At 37.4% G+C, this 27,544-nt stretch overlaps 1 protein-coding gene across 3 annotated transcripts in view; it reads left to right on the plus strand.

The window, feature by feature from the left end:
- Positions 1-396: 396 nt before the first annotated feature.
- The window catches only part of TFDP2 (transcription factor Dp-2), a 181,530-nt gene continuing 154,382 nt past the window's right edge, over positions 397-27,544 (plus strand). For 2 of the 3 annotated variants that reach the window (XM_019438405.2, XM_019438409.2), the window contains exon 1: positions 398-735. The gene's annotated coding sequence lies outside the window, so the exon portion shown is untranslated. Of the gene's footprint in view, positions 736-27,544 lie in introns of all 3 variants that reach the window. The other variant, XM_019438420.2, reaches the window with a different exon arrangement.

The raw sequence follows: 27,544 nt of genomic DNA on the forward strand, positions 1-27,544 counted from the left end.
TGGGGTTTTCCTGCTTCGAGCCTGGGGGATGGGGTTGGATGGAAAAGTCAAGATTCTGACCCAAGCCCGAGGTAAAGGAAGGGGAAAAGGGCGTGTCTATAAATCTTAGGCCTCAGGCCTGCAGCCCGCCTCGCAGGCGGCCTGGGAACTAAGTGTTGGTGTCAGCGCGGGGCGCCCACTGGGAAGCTCCTGTGAGCACCCAAGGCTGGGACTGGGTTGCTTGAGGTCCCGCCCCTTCACCTAGCGGCCCCCTCCCCTCTTTGGGAAGCCTGGGGGCGGGGTTTGTTTACTCCTTGCACGCACCGCCGACCTGGCCAATCCGTAGGGACCGGCGCCTTACGTCACACACCCGGGAGCCAATCGGCACCCACCGTGCTGCTCCGCCGCCAAAGCTTGCGCGGGGGAAGCGGGGCAGTGGCAGGGTTGGGTGAGGGCGGACGAAGCAGCCTGTGATCTAGGCTGCAGCAACCACTGCTGCTCGGCACGCGGCCGCGCTCTGACCCTTCCTTTTTGGGCAGGCTCGCAGGCGCAAGCACGGTCGGCGTCCCACGGCCTCGAACTCCAGGGCCTCCCCTGGGCAGGCCGCGGATCGCCCACCCCTGCCCCGAGTGTGTATCCGCCGGGACCCAGCCGCCGCCTCGCGCGGGCGGCACAGGAGCGGCGGCGCCGAAGCCGCGCCCCAGGCTCGGAAGAACAACCCTGAGAGGCCGCCTCGTCCTCTGCAGCCGAGCGGCGGTAAGGTCCAGGGCGAGGGCGCGGGGCCGCGTGCCGAGGGCCTCTGGACCCGGCCCGGCGTGTTCCTGGGCAGGTTTCCCTCCCTTCGCCTCGGGGCCCCCTCGTTACCGCGAGTTCCATCTGTTTATTCACACGCGTTCTCCCAGGCCTGGCCGAGTAACCCCTGAGTGTCTGGGGGGAGTCGGAAACCGGCGAGCCCCCCTCCCCCGCCCCATACACACACAGCAGATTGGGAGGAGGCAACGTCCCCGTGTCATGCCTCGTGGAAGAGAGGAAGGGCTGCTTTCTACTTTCTCGGTCTCTGCAGGTCTTCAGGGCAGAACGATGGCTTCTAAGTCTGGTTTTCTGACTTTTCAGCCTTTCATGAGTCACACGCCTCCATCTGTTTCTACCAGGTGTATTTCAGAGTTCCAAAGCTTTGAACTTGAAAGAACCTCCTATCCCGCAGAAGGGAACTTTTCTTTAAAGTAGAGGATCGCTTTTGGGGCCCAGACTCCTTTGAGAAATTCCAGAGAGCCAAATCCTCTCCACAGAAAAGTATAAAGGTTTTGTAGGATCTCTCAGAGAGACGGTTCAGCTAAGTGGATGAGCGCTCAGTCACTGGTACCAGCTTGTGTTATCTTGCATTGTGTGGTCTCAGTTTCTTCATCTGTAAAATAGTAGTCACTGCCTATTACGGGTGTTTTGAGGAGTAAATGGACTAATCTGTGGAATGCATTTGGAACGGCGCACCACATATTAAGTGCCCTGCATGAGTTAGGCATTTTTATAATGGCCTTCCATGAATGCCCGTTCAGAAAAGTGCCCCGCGTTGTTTCTCTTTTTCTGTTGAAACAGTTAACAGGCTCATCCTTTTCCATATTTACTGCTGAAGCTCCCTTTGAGCCTTTGATACGTTTCTCTTCCTCATTCAGTCTCCTAGGGCTAAGGCTCCCTGTCCCACTTATTTGCTCTCTTTTTAGTAAGTTAGTTAGCTCATTCTCTTCCTTCCCCTTTCTCCCCTAAATCTTAGTTTTGTGTCTTTTCATTTGACTTCTATAGCCTAATTTTTTCTGGGCCACTCTCCTTTTCTCTTAATGGTCTGAAATTATCTTCACCTAATAAATATAGTTACAGTTATTCATCTGTCCTCTGTACAGTGTAATCATGACCCAATCTGTGTTGAAAGTTAAATGTAAAAGGAACTTAGTTGATCTGACATCCCATGTTGCTTTTCCATTTCCTTGGTGAGCCTATAATTTAGCTAAAGCTTTATCACTGTCCTGTTACTGTAATAAATCTTTAATAGTAGTGTCCATTCTCAAGTAGCACCAGGAGAAAAAAATCAAATGCCTAGACCCACCCTATGTACTGGCTCTGGATGCTTTTGTTATTTCTTGGAACATCTTGTGCCTGGAACTAGAGTCTAGTCTACTGGCAGACATGGTGTCTGTAGCACTGTTTTGGCGGTATAGTTGCAGCAATGTGGCACCTGTATTTAATAAAGGCCAAACACTTATTAAACTCACTTTTGGGTTCTCGTTATTTCTAGTTGTTTAAGAGGGAAAACAGAATTTTCAAGTGTGTAATGCTTCATATTACCATTCTCTGACTGTGTAACTTTCTCCCCAACTCTTTTAAATATGTAGTCCAACTGGCACCTTCAAGTTTTTCCCTGGCAGCCAAAAATCTTAACTGAGTTATGTGCTCTCAGTACAGCTTGAAATTGGATGTACAGATGTTTATCCTTAATGTGAGAAGCATTTGTGGATGAAAATTATACACTAAAAGATACCCTAAAGGATTCAAAGATTGTTTTTTATAATTAGGAATTGAAATGTGAATGTACATTTTCTTTTTTTTTTTTTTTCCCCTTAAACATGATAGGAAGACTGGCTTTGTTTTCTGGCTGTTGATAATTTATGTTTTGTAAAAAATGGATGACTTATTTATATTTACATTGCAAAACAGTATATTTAAAGCCCTTTTTAGATATTTGAAAGTTTGTGGAACACAGTGAGGAAACAAACTAAGCAAAAATCAAATTCATGGCAAAGGTAGTAAATTAGAACCTAAGTATTCTGACTTCTAGTTTATTGTTTCTTTGTCTGTCACTCTTACCAGTTAACCCAGAGCAAAGGATAGAAAAGGAGAGTTTAAAAGGAAATTTTAAAAGCAGAGGGGGGAAATTGCTAATTTGGGCCTTAAATATTAGATAGGAAGTAGTACATTAGCATCTTTTTTTTTTTAATCTTTAAACTTAGGTATTTTTTTTAAAGGTTAAATTATAAGCCATATATGTATGAATTTACTCACAGTCAAGTTTATATTGTCACTTGGCAAATTTGATTTCACTTTTTTTCTGACCTTGTCATCATAGTTTAAACTCTTATTGCAACGTGCATTATGATGGATCTCAGAAGAAACTAGAAAGCATAGAGTTGAGAGTTTTTTAGATAATAGAATTGTAAGTTGTAATGAATTTTAAAGATTATTAAATATACTTGCCTTTTCTTGAATCCTTTCCATTTTGATCTGGGATATATTACTCTAGGGGTGGGGATTTAAAAGTAGATTTGTGAACTCTTGTAATTTTATGCAAAATTATATGTACTTGTGTATTTTTCTGGAGAGAAGATTCATAGTTATCTAGTTTCTGAGGCAAAAGTATTTGTACAACTCCAGTTTTTATAATATGATTTCCTTTGCTGAATCAGAAATTACATTCTCACTGGTTCTAGTTCTCTCTTCCATTAGTGGGTTTTCAAATATTTGAAGATACTTATTATAGTCCCATTAATTCTTTTCTTCTCTAGACAAAATATTCTGTCTTTAACCTCTTCTAATCATTTTGCTGGTTTGATTTGAGTCTTCTCACAATACTGATGCTTTATTTGTGGATTTGTTTGAGTTCGTCCGTATTCTTGTTAAAAGTGTGATACTCCTAGATATTAACCTGTAGAGAAGACCGTAAGTTACCTCTGATTTTAAATCATATACTTTAAGATTAAGAGTAGATTTGTTTCTTTGACAACCATATTGCACTGTTAATTCAAAATAATGTCCTGGCGAAGACAGACTCTGGAGCTAGCCTGCCTGGGTTTAAATCCTAGCTCTACAGTTTATCAGCTGGTTGACCTTGAGTAAATTATGTAAACATTTTTTAGGCCACAGTTTTCTCATCTGTAAAATGGGATTTATAATAGTGCCTATCTCATAGGATTGTTACAAGGAATGAATGAAAGATATTATGTAAAATATTTAGAATGGTCCCTGACATTTAAATGCTGTATACATTACCCATTATTACTGATTTTGTAGTCAACTAAAATTCTTGAGTTGTTTTATGTTCTTCCAATTCTTTAATAGAGTGTTTTTTTGGTAGGGCTTTATATTTATCCATATTAAACTTTATCTTGTCAGACTGGTTATATTCTGTTGACTTAAAAAAAAAACTGATTTGGGGGCACCTGGGCGGCTCAATCTGTTAAGTGTCTGACTCTTGATCTCACTGTTTCTGAGATCAAACCTTGCATTGGGCTCTGCGCAGACAGTATGGAGGCTGCTTGGGATTCTCTCTCTCTCTGCTCTTCCCTTGCTTGTGCGTGCACGTGCACTCTCTTGCATGCTCTCTCTCTCTTTCTCTCTCTCTCAAAAATAAATAAATAGTTAAAATTTTTTTTTTAAAAACTGATTTGGTCATATGATATGTATGGGCTTATTTATTTATCAATGGATTTGATAAACTGTAAGTGTGATAATGCTGACATTGCCTTCCTGCAGATCTTATTAAAATGTTGAGTAGGCAGGGCCAAGAACAGAGCTCTTGCTCTGCTAGTGACCTCTCTTAAGGGTGATAAAAAAACTAATTCTTTGGTTCAAGTTGTTCAGACAGTTAGAAATCCAGCTAATTTAACATTATTCACCTCAGATATTTCCAAGTTTTCACAAGGAATATATAAGAAACTTTAATAATTGCCTTCCTAAAACCCAAATAATTTTATATACTTTATTAAAAAAAATCCTATCAGTTCAGTAACTGTCAGGAAAAGAGCACTAATCTGTGATTATTTGTCTGTAACCACTATACTGGTTTCCAGTAGTGTATGTTGGCTACTATCTTTTTCTGTGTTCAAACTTCTCTTGGTAATGATTCTAGAATCTCGTCTAGAGGTACATTTAACTTCAATGATCGATAGTTGGCAAGGTCACCTTTCTCCTTTTTTGAAGAGCAGTACTACATATCCTGTCTTTAGTCTTATGGTAACCTCTCCTGCTTTCCATAGTTTCTGAACAGTTGCCAACAGCTGTGTGGAAATTTCATCTGGAGCGATATACCTTATTGAAAGTTTACTTGGAGCAGTTAGGAACTCTCTCTAATCTTCTCATTCATATTGAGCTTTGGTTTTCATTAACTCATTGATTAAATTTATTAGATGCCCCTTTTACACAGAATACCAGTGTTTGTTTCACCCCATCCAATCTGAGAGAATGTTTCTTAATAGAGATGGCTGAAGCAAAGGAATAATCCACATCCATTTCTCTCTGTTACTACTGTTGTTATCATAGCCTGGGCCTTCTTCTCTGGACAGCAGCAGTAGCCTCCTATTGACCTTCTTTATTCTAATCTTTTTTTTGTTTCTAATGCTTAAGCATTATAGCCCTTGGCATCCTTATTTTTAAAAATGCGTGGATCTCAGGGTGCCTGGGTGGCTCAGTCAGTTAAGCACCCAACTTCGGCTCAGATCATGATCTTAGTGGTTTGTGAGTTTGAGCCCCACGTTGGGCCCTGTGCTGACAGCTCAGGGCCTGGAGCCTGCTTCCCATTCTGTCTCCCTCCCTCTCTGCCCCTCCCTGACTTGTGCTCAGTCTCTTTCTCAAAAGTAAACAAACATTAAAAAAAATAATAAAACAAAATGCATGGATGTCAGGGGCGCCTGGGTGGCTCGGTCAGTTAAGCGTCGGACTTCAGCTCAGGTCATGATCTCGCAGTTCTTGGGTTCGTGCCCTACGTTGGGCTTTGTGCTGACAGCTCAGAGCCTGGAGCCTGCTTGGGATTGTGTGTCTCCCTCTCTCTTCCCCTCCCCCACTGGTGCTGTCTCTCTCTCTCTCTCTCTTTCTTTCTCTCTCAAAATAAATAAACATTTGAAAAAAATTAAATGCATGGATGTCTTTAAAGTCTTCTCTTCTTCATTGGAATAATTCAGTTTCTGACTTTGAGTAATTCCCAACTTCCTTAGCTTGTTCTGTTTATTGTCCTTTTAAGTTCAACCCCCCTCCACCTTTTTAACTTTTCTTATTCTTAGGGATGATATGAACCATCAGGCAGATAGGCATGGAGAGATGGTGGGTCTCTACCGGCTGGTCTTTGTGTGAGTCACTTAGTAGACAGATAATGGAGTGATTACTATGTTATGGACACTGTAGGCACTGAGTTGACAAAGGAACATGATACAAACTCAGCCCTTCAAGAATTCTAAATGCAGGGAAAGATAGAATAGAGGAAAGTATTTGAAGAACCAGAAATCTTTTTTTTTTTAAATACTCATAAGCATAATAAGCATAATAAGTTTTTAACAGACTCCATTTTACTTTAAAAAGAGCCAAGTATGTTGTTACTTAAGGATGAGTTTGTTAAAGTGGCCAATTCAATTCTAGTTGAGTTAAATCAGATTGTAAAATGGCAAACCTATAAATGTGGGAAAATAGTATGTATTTCAGAACTGCCAAAATAAAATATTTAATCAAAACTAGAAGGAGAAGGGGAATGGGGGATGGGCAAAAGGGGGTGAAGGTGAGTGGGAGGTACAGGTATATGAGTAAGCATAGGCAATATGGTCAGTGGAACTATAATTATGGTGACAGATGGTAGTTTTACTTGTGGTGAGAACAGCATAACATATAGAGATGTTGAGTCACTATGTTATCTACCTGAAACTAATGTAACCTTGTGTGTCAACTATACTTCAATAAAAAGGTAAGAAAATAAAAATAAATAAATAAAAGCAGAAAAGTGGTTATATAAACCTATTCCTACTTCTCAGAGGCTCCATCCTCTGAAGTACACAATGAAGGACTCCCCTCAAAAAAAAAAAAAAAAAAAAGACAACCAAAAAACTGGTAGCACTAACTTCTCTTTTATAGTCCACTTCAGAGTGGACACTTAAAAAATCAATTTATTAAGTTTTTCTTCACAGCATCCTTGAAATTGTGGTGGTAATATAAAACTAAGTATAAAAAAGTAGGATTTATTAAATGCTCTTCAAAGGAAAGAAAGGTGATGGTAAGCAGTTGCTGTAATAACATATACAAGTAACAAATGATGGTCAATAAAGTGATTTCTAGGTTAATAAGTGTTTGAAAAACCTGCCAGGTAGGTAATTCTGCACTAATTGATACATTTTTAGCTATAAAATCTATACAAGTAGAAAAATTTTGTAAGCCTAATGATTATGTATTTTTAAGTTGAATAAATCAGTGTTTGTAGGTAACAGAATAATAGAAAAACAGGTAATTTGTGCAGGCATTCCAAGAAACATAAACTGAAACTCTGTGTGAAAAGTTCCATCATTAAGTATGAAAAGCAATAAAATTTTTACTGATACTAACATTCTGCCTGAAATTTTGCTTTTAAGTTCATATTGTCCCAGACATACTGTATCATGGTTGTTGTAAACATAGCTACTATTCTCTCTTCCCAAATCAAATTATTTTCTTTTATTGTTATTGTATCTTTTACTGTTATTGCTATTCTCGAGGTAATCTGGAATATCAGATACTACAACTCTGAGAAAGATCTCTTCTGAGTTACTAGTTTTGTAGGTTAGTTGAAGTTATGCTCTAGGGAAAGAGTTCAAAACAATTGAGTTTCTTCTCGACACAAGTGACAAAAAATAAGAATAAATTTCAAGAAACTGAAATGCTAAGCAAAAAGCATGTGAAATAATGTTAAGGAAGTGAATTTTTAGAAAGGGATCTCTACATGCAAAACACTTCTTCCTTATAACAAGGAGATTCCAAGAGAGATGTGAGAGAGATCATAGTAAGTAAAGAAAATAAGAGATTCTGTTAATATAAGCAGCTCATTGAGAAAAATTAAATCTTGTTTACAAGGCCATTCCTCGTAATCTGAAAAATATAAAAGACCATGATATATTTTTTTAGGATTAAGTAGGAAGATAAAGATCCATATTCTGGGAACTTTGTGTTCATTATGAATTCCTAATGGCTTACTTTACCCAATACCTACTATGTGATAAGGATCTCATTTAAACTTCCCCCAAAGTGTATGAGATAGATTTTATTGTCTTTCATTTTACAGATAAGGACATAAGTTGCTTTACTGGGATCAGAAAAGCAGTAATGGCAGAGCTGGGGCTGAAACATGAATCTGTAGGACTGTAATGCTAGCCGCTTCACTGTATTGCTTTGCTAACATACTGTTTTACGCCTGTAACATTCAAGAGCCCAGAATCTTTTTTTTAAAATTTTTTATATGTTTTTATTTATTTTTGAGACAGAGAGAGATAGAGCATGAGTGGAGGAGGGGCAGAGAGAGAGGGAGACACAGAATCTAAAGCAGGCTCCAGGCTCTGAACTGTCAGCACAGAGCCCGATGTAGGGCTCAAACCCACAAGCTGTGAGATCATGACCTGAGCTGAAGCCGGCGGCTCAACCGACTGAGCCACCCAGGCGCCCCGAGCCCAGAATCTTTATAGCTTCTCAGTTGGGCCTTTCCAGTATAGTTTCTGTTTTTTCTAGAGTGTTATGAATTCATCCACATATAATTGAGTGACTTCAAAATTAGCCATTGTTTTTGATTATCCTTTCACTGTGTCACTCTTTTACTATATATTTTTTTTCTTTTACTATGTTTTATTTTATTTTATTTTTTTGTAGTTTTATTTTTTATTTTTTAAAATTTACATCCAAATTAGTTAGCATATAGTGCAACAATGATTTCAGGAGTAGATTCCTTAGTGCCCCTTACCCATTTAGCCCATCCCCCCTCCCACAACCCCTCTGGTAACCCTCAGTTTGTCCTCCATATTTATGAGTCTCTTCTGTTTTGTCCCGCTCCCTGTTTTTATGTTATTTTTGTTTCCCTTCCCTTATGGTCATCTGTTTTGTATCTTAAAGTCCTCATATGAGTGAAGTCATATGATTTTTGTCTTTCTCTGACTCACTAATTTCACTTAGCATAATACCTTCCAGTTCCATCCACGTAGTTGCAAATGGCAAGATTTCATTCTTTTTGATTGCTGAGTAATACTCCATGGTATATATATACCACATCTTCTTTCTCCATTCATCCATTGATGGACATTTGGGCTCTTTCCATACTTTGGCTATTGTTGATAGTGCTGCTATAAACATGGGGGTGCATGTGTCCCTTTGAAACAGCACACCTGTATCCCACGGATAAATGCCTAGTAGTGCAGTTGCTGGGTTGTAGGGCAGTTCTAGTTTTAGTTTTTTGAGGAACCTCCATACTGTTTTCCAGAGTGGCTGCACCAGCTTGCATTCCCACCAACAATGCAAAAGAGATCCTCTTTCTCTGCATCCTCGCCAACATCTGTTATTGCCTGAGTTGTTAATGTTAGCCATTCTGATACCTGTAAGGTGGTATCCCACTGTGGTTTTGATTTGTATTTCCCTGATGATGAGTGATGTGGAGCATTTTTTTCATGTGTCGGTTGGCCATTTGGATGTCTTCTTTAGAGAAGTGTCTATTCCTGTCTTTTGTCCATTTCTTCACTGGATCATTTGTTTTTTGGGTGTTGAGTTTGATAAGTTCTTTATAGATTTTGGGTACTAACCCTTTATCTGACATGTTGTTTGCAAATATCTTCTCCCATTCTGTCAGTTGCCTTTTAGTTTTGCTGATTGTTTCCTTCACTGTGCAGAAGCTTTTTATTTTGATGAGGTCCCAGTAGTTCATTTTTGCTTTTGTTTCCCTTGCCTCTGGAGACGTGCTGAGTAAGAAGTTGCTGTGGCCAAGATCAAAGAGGTTTTTGCCTGCTTTCTCCTTGAGGATTTTAATGACTTCCTGTCTTACATTGAGGTCTTTCATCCACTTTGAGTTTATTTTTGGAAGAAAGTGGTCCAGGTTCATTCTTTGGCATGTCACTGTCCAGTTTTCCCAGCACCACTTGCTGAAGAGACTGTCTTTATTCCATTGGATATTCTTTCCTGCTCTGTCAAAGATTAGTTGGCCATATGTTTGTGGGTCCATTTCTGGGTTCTCTTTTCTGTTCCATTGATCTGAGTGTCTGTTCTTGTGTCAGTACCATACTGTCTTGATGATTACAGCTTTGTAGTATAGCTTGAAGTCTGGGATTGTGATGCCTTCTGCTTTGGTTTTCTTTTTCAAGATTGCTTTGGCTATTTGGGGTCTTTTACTATATTTTAAGAAAGAGACGTTTTGTTTCTCTTTACGTGTAATGTATGTGATAGATATCTTAAATTCAGCCGTATTTCAGTTAATTGGTTAAATCATGATTATGAGCTATGGGAATCTATTATACTGACTTGTTTGCTGTGAATAAAAATAAGTACATACTTCTGGGGCGCCTGGGTGGCTCAGGCGGTTAAGCCTTCGACTTCAGTTCAGGTTATGATCTTACAGTTTGTGGGTTCGAGCCCCACGTCAGGCTCTGTGCTGACAGCTTGGAGCCTGGAGCCTGCTTCAGGTTCTGTGTCTCCCTCTCTCTCTGCCCCTCCCCTCACACTCTGTCTCTCTCTCAAAAAAATAAATAAACATTTAAAAAATTAAAAAAAATTTACACACTTAGATAAGACATGAACCTAACTTCTTTTAATATAAAAATTTTTCTTTTATTGTGAGTTCTATATTGTGTCACCTGTCCTTTTGAATTATTCAAAAATTAAATTATGTAGTCTAAAAGATAAAATGGGTATAATGAAACGATGCAAAATCTTGAACTTGTGATGAAAGAAGAGAAAAAGGCTAAAAGTGTTTTCAGAAAGTAAGAAGAATAAAAATATAATAGCAAATAATAGTGACAGTGTTCATTGTTAGTCACAGAACAGGAGCACCGTGTAGTTCATAATCACAGATGTGGTGGCTAATTCATTTTGTGTCTGGTAAATTGAATATGCAACAAGAAAATAAATGTATTCGAAAATAAGAATGATAGTACATATCTTTTCATCAAAGTAGAAAATATAGCACAAAAATATTTTTTTCTTTTTGACTTTACGCATATATCGAAGCCTTCTGACAAACTGCTGAATGGAGCTCAGATTGGCTGTCTTATCTACTGTCTTAGTATGAAAAGTCTCTGACTTACTAATACTTATTCCTGTTTCTGTAAAATTCACTCCAGAGTTTCACCCTGGAAAGAAACAGTTTGATTCAGATTGGCTTTGAGTGAAAATAGACAGCTATTACATTAATTTAACTTACTTTTATGTAAAACTTTTCCTCATTATTTTTTATCATCTTAATTACCTCAAGGGATTCTAGAATAATTTTCAGCCTACCATGTAATTATTTACTAGGGTTGCTAGAACAATAGGCAGAATATGAAGCAATTTTTCATGTTGTGCTAAAGCTGTTTCGATGAATTTTATGCAGTTAAATAGTTACATCTATTTTAATTAACCAGTCTGTGGTTGGTAATATTTGTATGTCCAGTATTGGAAGTTTTTATAGTTTACATTTTCTGGTGCTTACTGTGTGTGAATATTATGTGTCTGATAGTCCTCATTACGACACTGCCTATTTTATTTACTGTTAGTGTTTTTTTTTTTAAGTTTATTTATTGAGAGAGAGAGAAAGAGAGAGCGAGCAAGTGCATGAGAGGGACAGAGAGAATCCCAAGCAGGCTCCACACTGTCAGTGCAGAGACCAGTGTGGGGCTCAAACTCACAAATTGTGAGATCATGACCTGATCTAAAACCAAGAGTTGGACCCTTAACCAACGCAGCCACCGAGGCCCCCCCCCCGCTCCACTGTTAGTTTTAAGAGTGTGTTCTAGGAGATCTGGTGGCTAAGGGTGAGGAAATAAAGTCAGCCAACTGTGCTTTCTGGATTCTTCTGGGCTTAGGGTCTCAGGTTTACCTTTTGACTTCTTATATTAATATTTAACTGTTACCAATTTTAAAGTTTTTTAAAAGAAAGGCTTTCTTCATATTTTTAGTCCCATTCTCTAGAGTTAAAATCATGTTTTTAAAAAACTATTCTTTTAATTGAAAGGTAGTTGATTTTTAAAATTCCACCATTTTTCACTAACTAAGCAACAGCTGCGTAACCAGCACCCTAGATTCAGAAACAGACTATTATTGGCACCCTAGTATCCCTTTGCACTCATGAGCCCCTCAGCCCCCAGGGAACTATCCTAACTTCTAACAGCATGGATTGGTAAAACTACCTTTAACCACATCTACATTTAGTTCTTTTGATGGTTATCACTCTTAATGGTGTAATTATTGCTATGTTTCTTTAAAAAAAAAACTTTTTATTTTGAACTAATTTTAGACTTACAGGAAAGTTGTAAAAGTTGTATAGAGAGTTTAATTGTATCCCTCAGCCCATTTCCCCTAATGTTAGCAGTTTATGTAATTATAGTATAATTATTAAGAGCAAGAAACTAACATTGGTACAATATTGTTAGCTAAACTACAGACCATATTTGAATTTCATCAGTTTTTTTTTCACTAACATTTTCTGGTCCAGGATCCTATCCGGGTTCCCACATTGCATTTAGTTGTTATTTCTATTTAGCTTTCTCTATTCTCCAGTAGTCTTCAGTTTTTCTTTGTTGCATGACTTTGACATGATGTGTCATTCTTTCATAGAGCATCATTTCAAGGGGTTCACGTCAATGTGTTTTATCATTAGTGATGTTTACCTTGGCCACTTGGTTAAATCGATGGATACCTGTTTCATTTTTTACGTCTAGTTCTCTAATCCTTTGGAGTTTATTCTTGTGTATGGAGTGAGATATGGCTCTAATTTTCTTTTCCAAAATGACTACCTAGCACTCTTTATTTAAAAATTCATCTTTTTGGGGTGCCTGGGTGGCTCAGTCGGTTAAGCGTCCAACTTCAGCTCAGGTCATGATCTCACAGTCTGTGAGTTCAAGCCCTGCATCGGGCTCTGTGCTGACAGCTCAGAGCCTGGAGCCTGCTTCGGATTCTGTGTCTCCCTCTCTGTCTGCCCCTAACCCACTCACATTCTGTCTCTGTCTCTCTCAAATATAAATAAACATTAAAAGAAAATTTTAAAAATTCATCTTTTTAACTGGTACAGAAAAACATTTGAGGGAATCCAACAGTCTTTCATAATAAAAACATTCAACAAACTAAGAACAGAAGAGAGCTCCTCAACAAAATAAAGGCCATATAGGGAAAGCCCACAGCTAATATCAGCACTTAGTGGTGATCGACTAAAAGCTTTTCTTCTAAGTTCAGGAATAAGACAGGGATGTCTGCATTTACTCCTTCGATTTAATATAGTATTGGAATTCCTAGCTAGAGCAATTTGGCAAGAAAAAGAAATGAAAGGCATCTAAATTGTGAAAAAGAAGCAAAATTATCTCTGTTTATAGACAGTAAGATCTTATATGTAGAAAATCCTAAAGATTTTGCAGACAAAAACCTGTTAGAACTGATAAATTCAGCAGAGTTACAGGATAAAAAGACAACACACAAAAATCAGTTGCATTTCTGTACACTAACACAGTGAACAATTCTAAAAGGAAATTAACAAGATTCCATTTAAGATAGCATGAAAAAGAATGAAATATTTAGGCATAAACTTAACCAGAGAGGCAAAACATAGTATGCTGAAAACTACAAAACATTGCCGAAAGAAGTTAAAGAAGACACAAATAGACGGACAACCTGTGTTCGTGGTTGGAAGACTTAACATTGTTAAAATACACAAAGTGAGATGTAGATTCAATGCAATCCTTATCAAAATCCCAATGATGTTTTTTATGGAAACAGAAAAATCCATCCTAAAATTCATATAGAATCTCTAGGAACCCTGAATAGCCAAAAGAATTTTGAAAGAAAGCAAGGCTTGGAGGTCTCACACTTCTCAATTTCAATACTTATTATAAAGCTTCAGTAATCAAACAATATGGTACTAGCATAAGGACAGCCATGTAAATCAGTGGAATACAATAAATAGCCCAGAGTAAACCCTTGTATGTATAGGCAAATGATTTTCAACAAGGGTACTAAGACCCTTGGCAGCCTTTTCAACAAATGATTTTGGGGAAACTGGATTTCTACTTGAAAAAGCATGAGCTTGGACCTTACTTGATACCATATACAAAAATTAACCCCAAATGAATCAAAGACCTAAATTTAAGGGCTAAAACTACAAAACTCTTAGAAGAAAAAATAGGGAAGACACTTCATGACATTGGATTTGGCAAAGATTTCTTGGATCTGATACCAAAAGCACAAGTACCAAAAATAAAAATAGGTAAATTGGACTGCATCAGAATTTAAAACTTATAAAAGACACCAACAACAGAGTGAAAAGACAACCTGTGGAATGGGAGAAAATATTTATAAGTCATATATCTCTTAAGGGGTTAGTATCTAGACTCTATAAAGAACTCCTACCAAAAAACAAACAACCTGATTTAACAATGCATAAAGGACTTCAATAGACATTTCTCCAAAGAAGATATGCAAATGGCCAACAAGCATATGAAAAGATGCTCAACATTATTATTAGGGAAATGAAAATGACAATCACAATGAGATACCACTTCATGTTTTTTAGGAAGGCATCTATCAAAAAAAAAAAAAAAAGAGAAAATAACAAGTGTTGGTGAGGATGTGGAAAAATTGGAACCCTTGTACACTGTTGTTGATGGGAACATAAAATGGAACAGCTACCATGGAAAATAGTATGGAAGTTCCTCAGAAAATTAAAAATGGAATTACCATATGCTTTAGCAATTCACTTCTGGATGTATACTCGAAAGAACTGAAAGCAGAGTCTTGAGATATTTGTGCACCCATGTTTACAAAGGGTAGAAGCAACCTGTGTGTCCATTAACAGATGAATTTGGGTAAGCAAAGTGTGGCATATACATAAAATGAAATATTATTCAGGCTTAAAGAAGGAAAAAAGTTCTGCCACATGCTATAACGTGGATGAACCCTGAGGCCAGTACGCTCAGTGAAATAAGCCAATTATAGAACAGACAAATTCTGTATGATTCTACTTATATTCTACTTAGAGTAGTCAGAATATAGAGACAGTAGAATGATGGTTGTCAGGGGCTGGGGAGAAAGGAGTATGTGTGGAGTTATTGTTTAATGGTTATAGGGTTTCAGTTTTTCAAGACGAAAAGAGTTCTGGAGATTGGTTACATGCAGTGTGAATGTACTTGATGTGCTGGACTCCGTACTAAAAAATGGTTAAGATAGTAAATTTTAGGGGTGCCTGGCTAGCTCAGTTGGTAGAGCATGCAATTCTTGATCTCGGGGTCATGAGTTCAAGCCCCATGTCGGGCTTAAATAAAACAACTTAAAGTAAAACAACCCTTCCCCCAAAAAGGTAAATTTTATTTTGTGTGTATTTTACCACAGTTTCAAAAGTCACCTGAAGAAAAAAAGTCCACCTTTACTCAGTGATTGGAGCTGCCACTTTTGTCATATACTAAATTTTCATGTATATTTGGGTCTAATTCTGGACTTTCTATCCTGTTTCAGTGATCTGCTAGTGAGTTCATGCATCTGTACCACAGATTATATTTAACTATAGAGGCTATACATAGTATTTTTAATGTCTGGTAAGGCTGTTTTCTCTTCGTAGTTTTTCATTACTTTCTTGGTTATTCTTGCATGTTTGTTTTTTCATCAACTTTATTTTGTTTTGTTTTGTTTTGTTTAAGTAGGCTCCACAGCCAATGTGGGGCTTGAACTCAAGACCCTGAGATCTAAGAGTGGCATGCTGTACAGCCTGAGCGAGCCAGGTACCCACCCCCCCATATCAACTTGTCTAACCTCATAAAATGGCTCGTTAGTATTTTGACAGGGATTATATTATATGTATAAATGAAGTTGGGGAGAATTTATATCTTTATAAGGTTCAGTTATCTTAGCCAAGAACAGGATGGGACTTCCCATTGTTTATGTCTTCTTATTTTAGGAGTTTTAAAAAATTTCCTTAAATAGGTTTTTTGTTTTTTTTTTTTAAAGAGCTTTATTGAGGGGCGCCTGGGTGGCTCAGTCGGTTAAGCGTCCAACTTCAGCTCAGGTCATGATCTCACAGTCCGTGAGTTCAAGCCCTGCGTCGGGCTCTGTGCTGACAGCTCAGAGCCTGGAGCCTGCTTCGGATTCTGTGTCTCCCTCTCTCTCTGCCCTTCCCCTGTTCATGTTCTGTCTCTCTCTGTCTCAAAAGTAAATAAAAACATTTAAAAAAAAAAAGAGCTTCATTGAGATATAATTCACATAAAATTCACCTTTTAAAGTGTCTAATTCAGTCATTCTTCTTATATTCACAGTTATGTGAAATGATCCCCACTACCCACTTCCAAAACATTTTCATCACCCCAAGAAGAAATGATGTACCCATTAGCAGTCACTCTCCAGGCCCCTTTTCCCTCCTGCCTCTGGCAGCTAATCTACTTTATGTTTCTGTGGATTTGCCTATTTTGAATATTTCATATACAGTAAAACCTAGGTGTGCGAGCATAATTCATCCTGGAAACATGCTTGTAATCCAAAGCACTTGGATATTAAAGCAAATTTCCCCATAAGAAATAATGGAAACTCAGATGATTTGTTCTGCACCCCCAAAAAATTCATATAGAGATGATTACAACACTGTAATATAATACAAAATAATAAAGAAAATATAAAATATAAAGAAAACAAATTAACCTGCCCTTACCTTTGAAAACCTTTGTGGCTGGTGTGACAGAGACAAGAGAGAGGAGGGTTATTGTGTAGGACGACTTTCACTATCACTATGGAATCACTGCTATCTTTTGGCTCACTGGAATCTTTTTCTTAAAAAAATTTTTAATGTTGATTCATTTTTGAGAGAGAGAGAGAGACAGTGTGAGTGGGGGAGGGGTAGAGAGAGAGGCAGACACAGAAGCAGGCCCCAGGCTCTGAGCTGTCCACACAGAGCCCAACATGGGGCTCGAACTCATGAGCTGTGACATCATGGCCTGAACCGAAGTGAGACGCTTAACTGACTGAGCCACGTAGGTACTCCCAGAATCTTTTTCTTTTTGTGCGGCTTTAACAAGGAACCTATCCAATGATACTTATTTTTGCCTCCTTTTGAGAATTTTGCCGAAATGTGACGTTGCATTGTCATTAAACAGATTTATTGCTTGCACTGCTACAGCCTTTTTCGGGTGGTGCTTTTCTACAAAATTTTGCACTGTTTCCCACATTTTACACATCTCCCTAATCTCATTGAAGTGAGGGATTCCTCCTCCTTTTTCTTCTCTTCCTCTGCAGACGAGATCTCCTCCATAACCTCTTGCTATTGCTAATGATGCAGATCCATTAGTTTGTCGGTGGTCAGCTCCTGGCCATGTTCCTCCACCAGCTCTTGAGAGTCATCCTCATTCACCTCCAGTCACATGCTCTTCCCCAAGGACACAGTTTTATCGACAGCTGGTGGCTCCTGTTTGTTCATTGCAAGGCCCTCTAAGTCATGTCCAAGAATGCAATCAGGCCACAGTTTTCTCCAAGCAGAATTGAGGGTTCTCTTGGTGACCCCATCCCAGGCTTTATTGATGATCTTGAGGCAGTTCACAATGTGGAAATTATTTTTCCAAAACTCTCACAGGGTAAGGTTTGTTCCTTTGGTCACCTCAAAGCATTGCTGAAATAGTGCTTTGGTGTAAAGATTTTTAGAGTTCGAAATGACCTGCTCATCCATGGGCTGGAGGATTGGGGTGGTGTGGGGGGGGAGGAAACTTGACCTTAATGAACTCAGATTCCTCCAGTACATTGTCCTCAAAGCCTGGAGGATGAGCAGGAGCATTATTCATAACCGGCAAGGCTTTGAGTGGCAGATTCTTTTCTAAAAGGTATTTCTTCAGTGCAGGACCAAAGACCTTGTTGATCCACTCAACAAACAAGATATGAGTGACCCAAGCCTTGCTGTTGAACCTCCACATAACCTTTAACTGTCTCTTCTGCACCTTGCCTTTCTTGAATGCTTGTGGATCTCGGAGTGATACACGAGCAAGGGCTTGACTTTGAAATCCCTGGTTGCATTAGTACAAAACAAGGGGGTGAGATGGTCTTTCGTGGGCTTGTGACTGGGCATTACATTCTCTTCTTCTGTAATGTAGGTCCTTTTTGGCACCTTTTCCCAAAAAAGCCCTGTTTCATCGCAGTTAAAAACTTGCTTCAGCAGGTAACATTCGGAAACCATGGCCTTCTGGAACTTGGTAGCAAACGCCTCAGCTGCCTTAGCATCTGAACTCGCAGCCTCTCCATGCCTCACAACAGTATGGATACCACTTCTTCTCTTAAAGTTATCAAACCATCCCCTGCCTGCCTTGAAGCCTTCTTTGTTTTCTGTTGACATACCTGGCAGTTTACTTACGAGGTCCATGTAGGAAGCCTTTGCCTTCCCACAGATAAAGTTCTTGGTCACAGTATCACTTGCTAGTTGCTTCTCGTTTATCCAAACCAGAAGTAACTTTTCTCCATCTTCCAGAACACATGGCCGTGGCTTTGATACTTGCGTGACTCCTTTTGCTGCATCTAGCCCCCTTATTTCTTTTTTCTTCTTTAATATTATGCAAATGGTCAATGTAGACTTCTTATAAAATCTTGCAATTTTGGCCACTCACATACCTCGTTGGTACTTCTCAATGATTTCCTTCTTAACTTTCACCATAATCTTCACCTTATAATCATCTTCACCTTCTTACTGTCTTTATTTTCAACCTTTTTCTGGATAGGGGTCATTGTATACATTCACACAGATGTTGACTACTGTATAGTATTAAACTCTTGTCATATACTGTATTTAAAGTAACTGGCAATAAGGCAGCAGAGGCATGGGTCTATATCTGCTGGCAGCCTGACCTAGAATGGAGCAAATCATTCCTAAGCTTACTCTTGTATGGAAAAGCAGAGGACTGTCCACAGGTGCTTTGAAGTGACAAAAAATACATTAGTACCAGTTATGGGCACCTTCCAGTATTCTAAAAAAATCACTGATTTCTGCCAGACACCATGGCCTGAGACTGAGCATCCAAACATGGGAGATGATCACCCATAATCCTGCAGTGAGAGAGAGAGAAGAACCATTGGCTTGATTGTGATCATGTGACATCTGGTATTGTGTACTACTCGTATTGCAAGTCATCGCTTGTTTGTCAAGTTAAAATTTATTAGAAATGTTTTCTTGTCTTGTGGAACACTCTCAGAACAAGTTACTTGCAATCCAAGGTTTTACTGTAAATGGTGTCATACAGCCTTTTGTGACTGGCTTCTTTCACCTAACATAATATTTTCTAGGTTTTTACATGCTGTAACATGTATCAGTACTCCATCCCCTTTTTATTGCCAAATAATACTCCATTGTGTGGATATTCTACATTATGTTTCTCTGTTCATCAGTTGGCGGACATTTGGGTTTGTTTATACTTTTTGGTTATTATAATAATGCTGCTATGACCGTTCATGTACAGGCTTTGTGTAGATCTATGTTTTCAATTCATACATAAAACTCATGCAAGGTTTATATATTTCTAATAATCTGTTCTTAAGTATTTCATCTTTGCTATTGGGTTGTCTTTACCATTATAATCCTCCTAGTATTCATTGATTTGTTTGTTTTTCTGTATTTATTTTGTTGCTATACATTAGTTAAATTCAACTGTAACTTAACATTATTGGTTCTATTTTTTTAAAGTTTATTTATTTATTTTTAGTAAGAGAGAGACAGAGCACAAGCAGGGAGGGGCAGAGAGGAGAAATAGAATCCCAAGCAGGCTCCACACCATCAGCGCAAAGCCCGATGCTGGGCTCAAACTTATGAACTGTGAGATCATGACCTGAGCCAAGATCAAAAGTCAGACACCTAATTGACTGCACCACTCAGGTGCCCCTATTGGTTCTATTCTTACCTGGTTTTGGTGTAAAGGTTATGCTGACCTCATCAAATGAGGCACTGTTTGGAAGAGAATTCTTTGGAAGACAATGTGTATTCTTTCATTTGGGGGGGGGCTGGTTTCTACATCATATGCCTCTTACTTAGATCAAACTAAGTGTGTTGATGAAATTTTGTATCTATTTGGCTCATCATTTCTAAGAGATACGTTAAAATTTTCCTATATAATTGTAGATTTCTCCATTTCTCCTTGTACGTTTCTCATTTTTTGCCTTAACATTTGTAAACTATGTTATAAAATACTTTGAAATTTAGAGTATTTGTGTCTTCCTGCTGTAAAGAACCTTTAATCATTATATCCTCTCTATCCTCTGTAATGCTCTTAATATAAAGACCATTTGTCTATTTATAGAGTCACATTGTCTTTCTGTTTTCATTGTATTACTTTCTCTGAAGGTATGCTTTTGGCATGCCTTGCAAAGAGCAGTTGGATTTTGTTTTGCTTTTTGTTGTTTATTTTAAACCCAGTGTGACAATCTTTTAACTAATGAGTGCTTATGTATTTGTGTTTCTCTACCATCTATTTATACTGCTTTTTCTGTGCTGCTTCTATTCTCCTTTTCTGCATGCATTTGATTATTCTTTTATACTTTCATTGGTTGCCTTTACATTTTTAGTGAGCACATTTAATTTACCATGGTATTTCCTAAACAATACCAGGCCCTTAGAATTCTTTCATTCGGATCAGACTTCTCCCTTCTTATGTTATTGTTGTCCAAGCTGTATTTCCTCCTGTTCCCCCCTGCCCCTTTTTCATCTTTTAAAATTATTCAGTGTAGCTATTGTACAGATGATGTTTGTTTATATATACTCCTTTGTTTTTTAATTCTTTTGTTCCTGTTTCTTGAATTTCTACTGTGGTTTCAGTTTAGTTTCCATTTTCCTGAAGTATATTTTTTGGATATCTCTTTATTGAATGTCTACTGATGATAAACTCACTGAAAATGCCTTTATTTCACCCTTATTTTTAAAAAATAGTTTAAAATTTTAGTTTGCTATTATTTTCTTTTAGTTGGCACCTTGAGGATTTACTTCACAGTGTTTTTGCTTTTAATGTTGAGAAGTCTTCTGCAGTCTGTCATTTCTTCTGCAGTCTAACAGACATTTCTAACTGTCTGTTTTTCTCTCTGCCTGATTTTTCCCCAGAGTTTTTTTATTTATTTATTTTTATTATTATAGTTAAATACACAAACATAAAGTTTACTATCTTAACCATTATTTTTAAGTTTATTTATTTATTTTGAGAGAGAGCAAGTGGGAGAGGGGCAGAGAGAGGGGGAGAGAGGGAGAATCCCAAGGCAGGCTCTGCACTATCAGAGTGTGGGGCTGAAACCCAGGAAGTATGAGATCACAACCTGAGCTGAAGTTAGACAGGTAACCAACCGAGCCACCCAGGTGCTGCACTATCTTAACCATTCCTAAGTGTATAGTTCAGTGTTAAGTGCACTTACATTGTTGTGTTACCATCACCACCATCTCCAGAACTCTGTTCATCTTGAAAAACTGAAAGTCTGTCTTCATTAAACAGTAATCCCCCCTTCTCCCCTCCCCTTAGCCCCTGACAACCACCATTCCAGTTTCTATGATTTTGACTACTCTAAGTGGTTATATAAGTTAAATAAGTAAAATCATACAGTATTTGTCTTTTTCTGACTGGCTTATTTCACTTGTTATAGTGTCCTCAAGATTCATCCATGTTTTAGCACATATCAGAATTTCCTTCCTTGTTAAGGCTGAATAATAATATTCTTCTGTATGGATATATGGCATTTTTTGCTTGTCTGTTTATCCGTTGATGGACACTTTGGTTACTTCCACTTTTTAGCTACTGTAAATAATGTTGCTGTGAACATGGGTGTACAAGTATCTCTTTGAGACCCTGCTTTCAGTTCTTTTGAGTGTATTCTCAAAAGTGGAATTGCTGGATCATATAATTCTATTCTTAATTTTTTGAGGAACTTCCATACTGTTTTCCACAGAGACTGTACCATTTTATATTCCCACCAATTATGCATAAGAATTCCAGTTTTTCTGGATCCTCACAACACTTTTTGGTTTCTTTCTGTCTTTTATTTTTTTGATAGTAGTCATCCTAATGGGTATGAGGTGGTACCTCACTGTGGTTTTATTTTGCATTTCTTTAATGATTAGTTATGTTGAGTGTCTTTTCATGAGTTTGTTGACAATTTATATATCTTTATATATCTTCTTTGGAGGTCTTTTCAAGTCTTTTGTCCGTTTTTGACTCAGGTGGGGTTTTTTTTTTTTTTTTTGAGTTTGAGGTACTCTCTCTATATTTTGGATATTGATCCCTTATCAGATATATGATTTGCAAATGTGTTCTCCCATTCTGGGGGTGGCCTTTTTCCTTTGTGGATAGTGTTTTTTTAAAAAATATTTTTTAAAATGTTTTTAATGTTTATTTATTTTTGATAGAGATAGAGACAGAGTGTGAGTGGGGAAGGGTCAGAGAAAGAGGGAGACAAAGAATCTGAAGCAGGCTCCAGGCTCTGAGCTGTCAGCACAGAGCCTAACGCAGGGCTTGAACTCACAGATCGCGAGCTCAAGACCTGAGCCTAAGTCTGACACTTAACCAACTGAGCCACCCAAATGCCCATGGATAGTGTTTTTTAATGCACAAAATTTTAAAGTTTTCGAGAAATCCTGTTTCTTTTTTTTTTGCTTATACTTTTGGTATCATCCTCTGCCTGCTCTTAAGATCTCTTTTAATGTTTTGCTGTGTCTGGATGAATTGCTTTTGTTTTGTTTTGTTTTTAATTGGAGGCCATTGTGAAATCTGAATCTGTGGATTTTTAGATTTTTTTATTCCCCTGGTTCTCAGAGTCTAGAGCTAGAGGGAGACATTTTCTTGTCTTTTCTTTAATGTTGGTTGATTTTTTTCTCCCCTCCCTAGTCCATTCTTTCACTGAGAATGTGTTTAAGGGGGTGAGGAGCCTCAATTCTAACTCTTAACTTCATGTGGTTCCCAAGGCCTTGTCCCTTGTCACTGTAAAGCCATTAAAAACAGAAGTTTTGGTTATTTACGTTGACAAATTCCTCCGTGGCAGCTTAATGCTTTGTTTTTTTGTGAGCTCAGTGTTTGAGGGAGTATTTATTTGATTTCTCCATTTCTAGATGTTTTGTTAAGGTGAAGTTTACAGATCATTTATTTCACTGTGTTGCCAGAAACAGCAATCTCATATTTTTTGTATAATTTCTTTCCTTTTTCCCTCTTTTCCTTTTCTGTAATTCTTTTGTAGTTGGACATTCTGAATTGGTATTCTAATTTTTTTTTTTAACATTTTGTTCTACTTTGTGTTTCTTACCCTTTCTTTTGCTTTTTTTCTTTCTCCCTCTCTGTCCTTCTTTTCTTTTTTCTTTCTTTTGTATTTTGTTTATTAATTTGGTCTACCATTGTTTTGTTTATTTGATCTCTTCATTTCACATTCAAGGCGTTTTCTCAATTGTTCAGTAAAGTTTAGCCATCTGTTCAGATTAAAGAATGAGGGAGTAAAAAAAGCTGAGTAAAATTTCTGTGTATGGGGAGCTGTGAACTGCGAGTCTTAACACAGCGTGATTGAATGATTGCAGGTCTTTTCTCTTGGGTCAGATTCCCCATGGAGGAATCTGCTTGATTGGGCTGTGTTCTGAAGCTGATTTGGAAGATAAGGCTTGGTCCACCATTCAGCATGTAAATCTCCATTTAATCTCTTTGTGGTATCATGTGACACACAACCTTATGTGTACTTGATTTCTACATCTTGTCTGGTTTAGTACCTTAAGAACATAAACACTTGTGTCTTGCTAGGGTACACAAGAGGTAGTTTCTTGGTTACATGGTAAGGCATCTGGGTAAAAACTATCCCTTATTCAAACTTTTAACTTGATATTCTTATTTTCAGCCCCAAGCCACACTCCTACCTTCCAATGTCTCCAATTCTTGAGCATTTCTGTTGTGCTTTTTAGTGGTTTCATACCTTCACCGACTGTCATATGCTCAGGTTTGGCTTGTGTGTTTTACCAAGTCAATTATTATTCACCAGTCTTCTATCTAGCTTCAAAAAGCTTTATTTATGTCTCATCGGCTGTGGTTCCCTTTCATTATAGAGATGTACAGAAAGGTTTTTTGATAGCTATATCCTTTTTCAGTCGTTTCATATCATTTTAGTGTAGTTTCAGGAGAGAATGGATATAAACCTGTGTGTTCATAATTAACCAAAACAACCTTATAATACATTTTAGTTAGTTATAGTTGCTTAAAAATAGTATTGTTATAAATTGAGGAATTTCTTCTATCTTCCTTTTCCATTTATGTTTATTTCAGTTTCATATCATGGGTGAAGAGTAGAAGGATAGGTAAATATAGGAGGGAATGCAGGAAGGCAAGGAGAGAGACATAAGAAGAAAATCAGGTTTGTTAATAACAAAGGATCAGAAGCTTAGAGACTGGTACCAGTGGGACTTTAATGAGGTAATATCGCCATCTTCTGGCTTTTTAAAAACTGTGTTCTGTAATTTTATCTGTGTGTGTCAGCTTTAGTGAATTTGGTCTTGTTTAGTTGTTCTCTGTGCTATTGTAGACAAAGAATTTTCTTTACACAGGATTTGATTACAATATAATAACTATGTCTTCTCAAGTTTCCCAAGAGAGGATTCTATCTAAAATATTACAAAAACCATACCCTGTTTCTCTAAAGCTCAGACAATTATTTCTTCTTATATCATGAAAACAAGCATTGTTTCTATATGAAGGAAAACTGAGAATTTTAAGAATTAAGTTTATTATATAGGTAGTTTTTGTTCATGGTATAAAATACAAAATATAGAAAGGGCATCAGTAGCTCATCTTACTATTTCATTAATATTAATCAAATAAAAGAAAAAAAAATGTATTCTTTCTACTCTTTGCCATATATCCAGCCAGTACTGTGGTCTCAGAGATGGTCTTTTTATACAAATGCCGGTATGCCACACATACTTCTCTATTACTTAGTCTTTTTCACTGAATAAACTGGAGGTCATTCAATCAGTACACAGTGTGCTCCCTTATTCCTTTTTTTAGGCCTTGATTTGTTTAACTAGTCTACTATTGGTAAACAGTTAGGGTTTATCTGTCACCTAACCAAAAGATCTTTTGCTCTAAAAATGACACCATTGTGATTATCCTTGTGTGTATGTGTATTTATGTATGTGTATGTGTATATACATGTGTGGGTGTGTGTGTATGGTATCATGTGACTCCATAGAAAAAAAATCAGGATATACATATTTATGATTTTCAGTGACATGGTGAAATTACCCGCTGAAAAGATGGTACCTATTTATTCTACCACCAGCAAAGTATGAAAAAGTCTGTTTTTCTCCATCCTTCTCAATATAGTATACCAGTATCAATATTTTTGATATTGTATATTACAACTTTATTTTGCATTTCTCTTATGAGAGAGGTTGAACTTTTTTTTTTTTTTATGTTTAAAGGCCATTTGTGGGGCCTTTAAACATTAAAGGTTGGTTGAGCATCTGACTCTTGGTTTCGGTTCAGGTCATGATCCCAGGGTCACGGGATCAAGTCCCGTGTCAGACTCTGTGCTGAGTGTGAAGCCTCCTTAAGGTTCTCTCCCTCTCTCTCTCTCTTTCTCTCTCTCTCCCTCCCTCTGTCTCCCCCCTGACCCCTTCCCCTGCTCCCACTCTCTCTAAAATAAGATTACAACTTTTTTTAATTTAAAAAAAGAAACAAACTTAAAAAAATTGTTTAAAGCCATTTGTATTTTCTATTATAAAGCCTTGGCCATTTTTTTAAGGCTCTTCATGTTCTATTTATTTATAGCTTTTATAGTATAGAAATTAACTCTTTTTCTGTAATGTGAATTACAAACGCTTTTTTCCAGTTGACTTTTCCTATGGCTTGCATTGCATTTTCCTATGGCTTGCATGGGAACTCTAATTCCCATGTTTTCTTCTAGTACCCCCCCAAATTGCATTAAATTTCTTGATCCACCTGGAATTATTTTAATGAGGTGAAAATTATAGTTCCAATTAATTTTTTGTCAGATGGTTACTCAATTATCTCTTATCTCAACACTATTTATTTAATAATACACTTAAGCCACTTAAACCCCACTGATTTGAAGAGTCAATTTTGATACACTCTCAATTTCGATAAAGAAATCCATAAGGATTTGGGTTTATTATCAGACTTTTTCTCCATCAAACTATATGCCTTTTCATTTACAGTGTATAATATTTTAATTATTGTAATTTTATAACTTGTTTTAATAATTGGGTGGGGCTAGACCTTACTCTGTATTTTCAAAATTTGGCTATTCTTGCTCATTTTTTTATATGCTTGCTTTCTTTCTTTTTTTTTTTTTTTGGCTTGGGATCGACTTCGTTTTCTGTCCATTAAAAAAAAAATTGTATTGTGTTAAAATACCCGTAACATAAAATTTGCCATTTTAGCCATTTTTAAATATACACTTCAGTGGTATTAAGTATATCTGTAATGTTTGCGACCACCACCCCCATATCCATAACTCCTTTCATCTTTTAAAACTGAAGTTCTATACCTATTGGTAATTCCTCATTCGCACCCCTTATCCCCCAGCCCCTGGCAACAACTATTCTCTTTTCTGTCTCTGTGATTTTGACTACTCTAAGTACCTCATGTAAGTAGAATCAATATATTACATGTTATAATATTCAGTACATATTATATGTTATAATGTATATTGGATTTTTTAACATATTATAATATATAATATGTATTGATTTTTTAAAATTAAGTCTTTTGTTTTAATTCCAGTATTGTTAACATACAGTGTTATATTAGTTTCAGGTGTACAATATAGTGATTCAACAATTCTGTACATTATTCAGTGCTCATCTCATTAAGCGTAGTCTTTAATCCCCATCACCCATTTCACCCATCCCTCCCCACTTCCCCTCTGGTGACTATCAGTTTTTTCTCTATAGTTAACAGTCTGTCTCTTGATTTGTCTCTCCTTTTTTTGTTTGTTTTGTTAATTTTGTTTCTTAAATTCCAGATATAAGTGAAATCATGTGGTATTTGTTTTTTTCTGAATTATTTTGCTTAGCATTATACTCTAGTTCTATCCATTTTGTTGCAAATGGGAAGATTTCATTCTTTTTTATGGCTGAATAATTATCTGTCTATCTGTCTATCTACACAAACACACACACACACACACACACACACACACACACACACACCCTACACCTTTATCCATTTATCTATTGATGGACACTTGGGCTGCTTCCATAATTTTGCTTTTGGAAATAATACTGCAATAAACATAGAGGTGCATGTATCCCTTTGAATTAGTGTTTTTGTATTCTTTGGGTAAATACCCGGTAGTGCAATTGCTGGATAGTAGAGTAGTTGTATTTTTAACTTTTTGAGGAGCCTCCATACTGTTTTCCACAGTGGTTGCACCAGTTTGCATTTCCACCAACAGTGCACTTAGAGTTTGTTTTTTTCCACATCCTCACCAACATTTGTTGTTTATTGTGTTTTTGATTTTAGCCATTCTAAATGAGGTGATATCTCATTGTAGTTTTGATTTGCATCTCCCTGGTGATGAATGATATTGAGTATCTTTTCATATGTCTGTTGGGCATCTGTATATCTTTTTGGAGACATGTCTAGTCATGTCTTCTACC

The sequence above is a fragment of the Panthera pardus genome, unplaced genomic scaffold, assembly GCF_024362965.1.
Source record: "Panthera pardus isolate Hobbes unplaced genomic scaffold, ASM2436296v1 HiC_scaffold_16, whole genome shotgun sequence".
In the NCBI taxonomy this organism is placed as follows: Eukaryota; Metazoa; Chordata; class Mammalia; order Carnivora; family Felidae; genus Panthera; species Panthera pardus.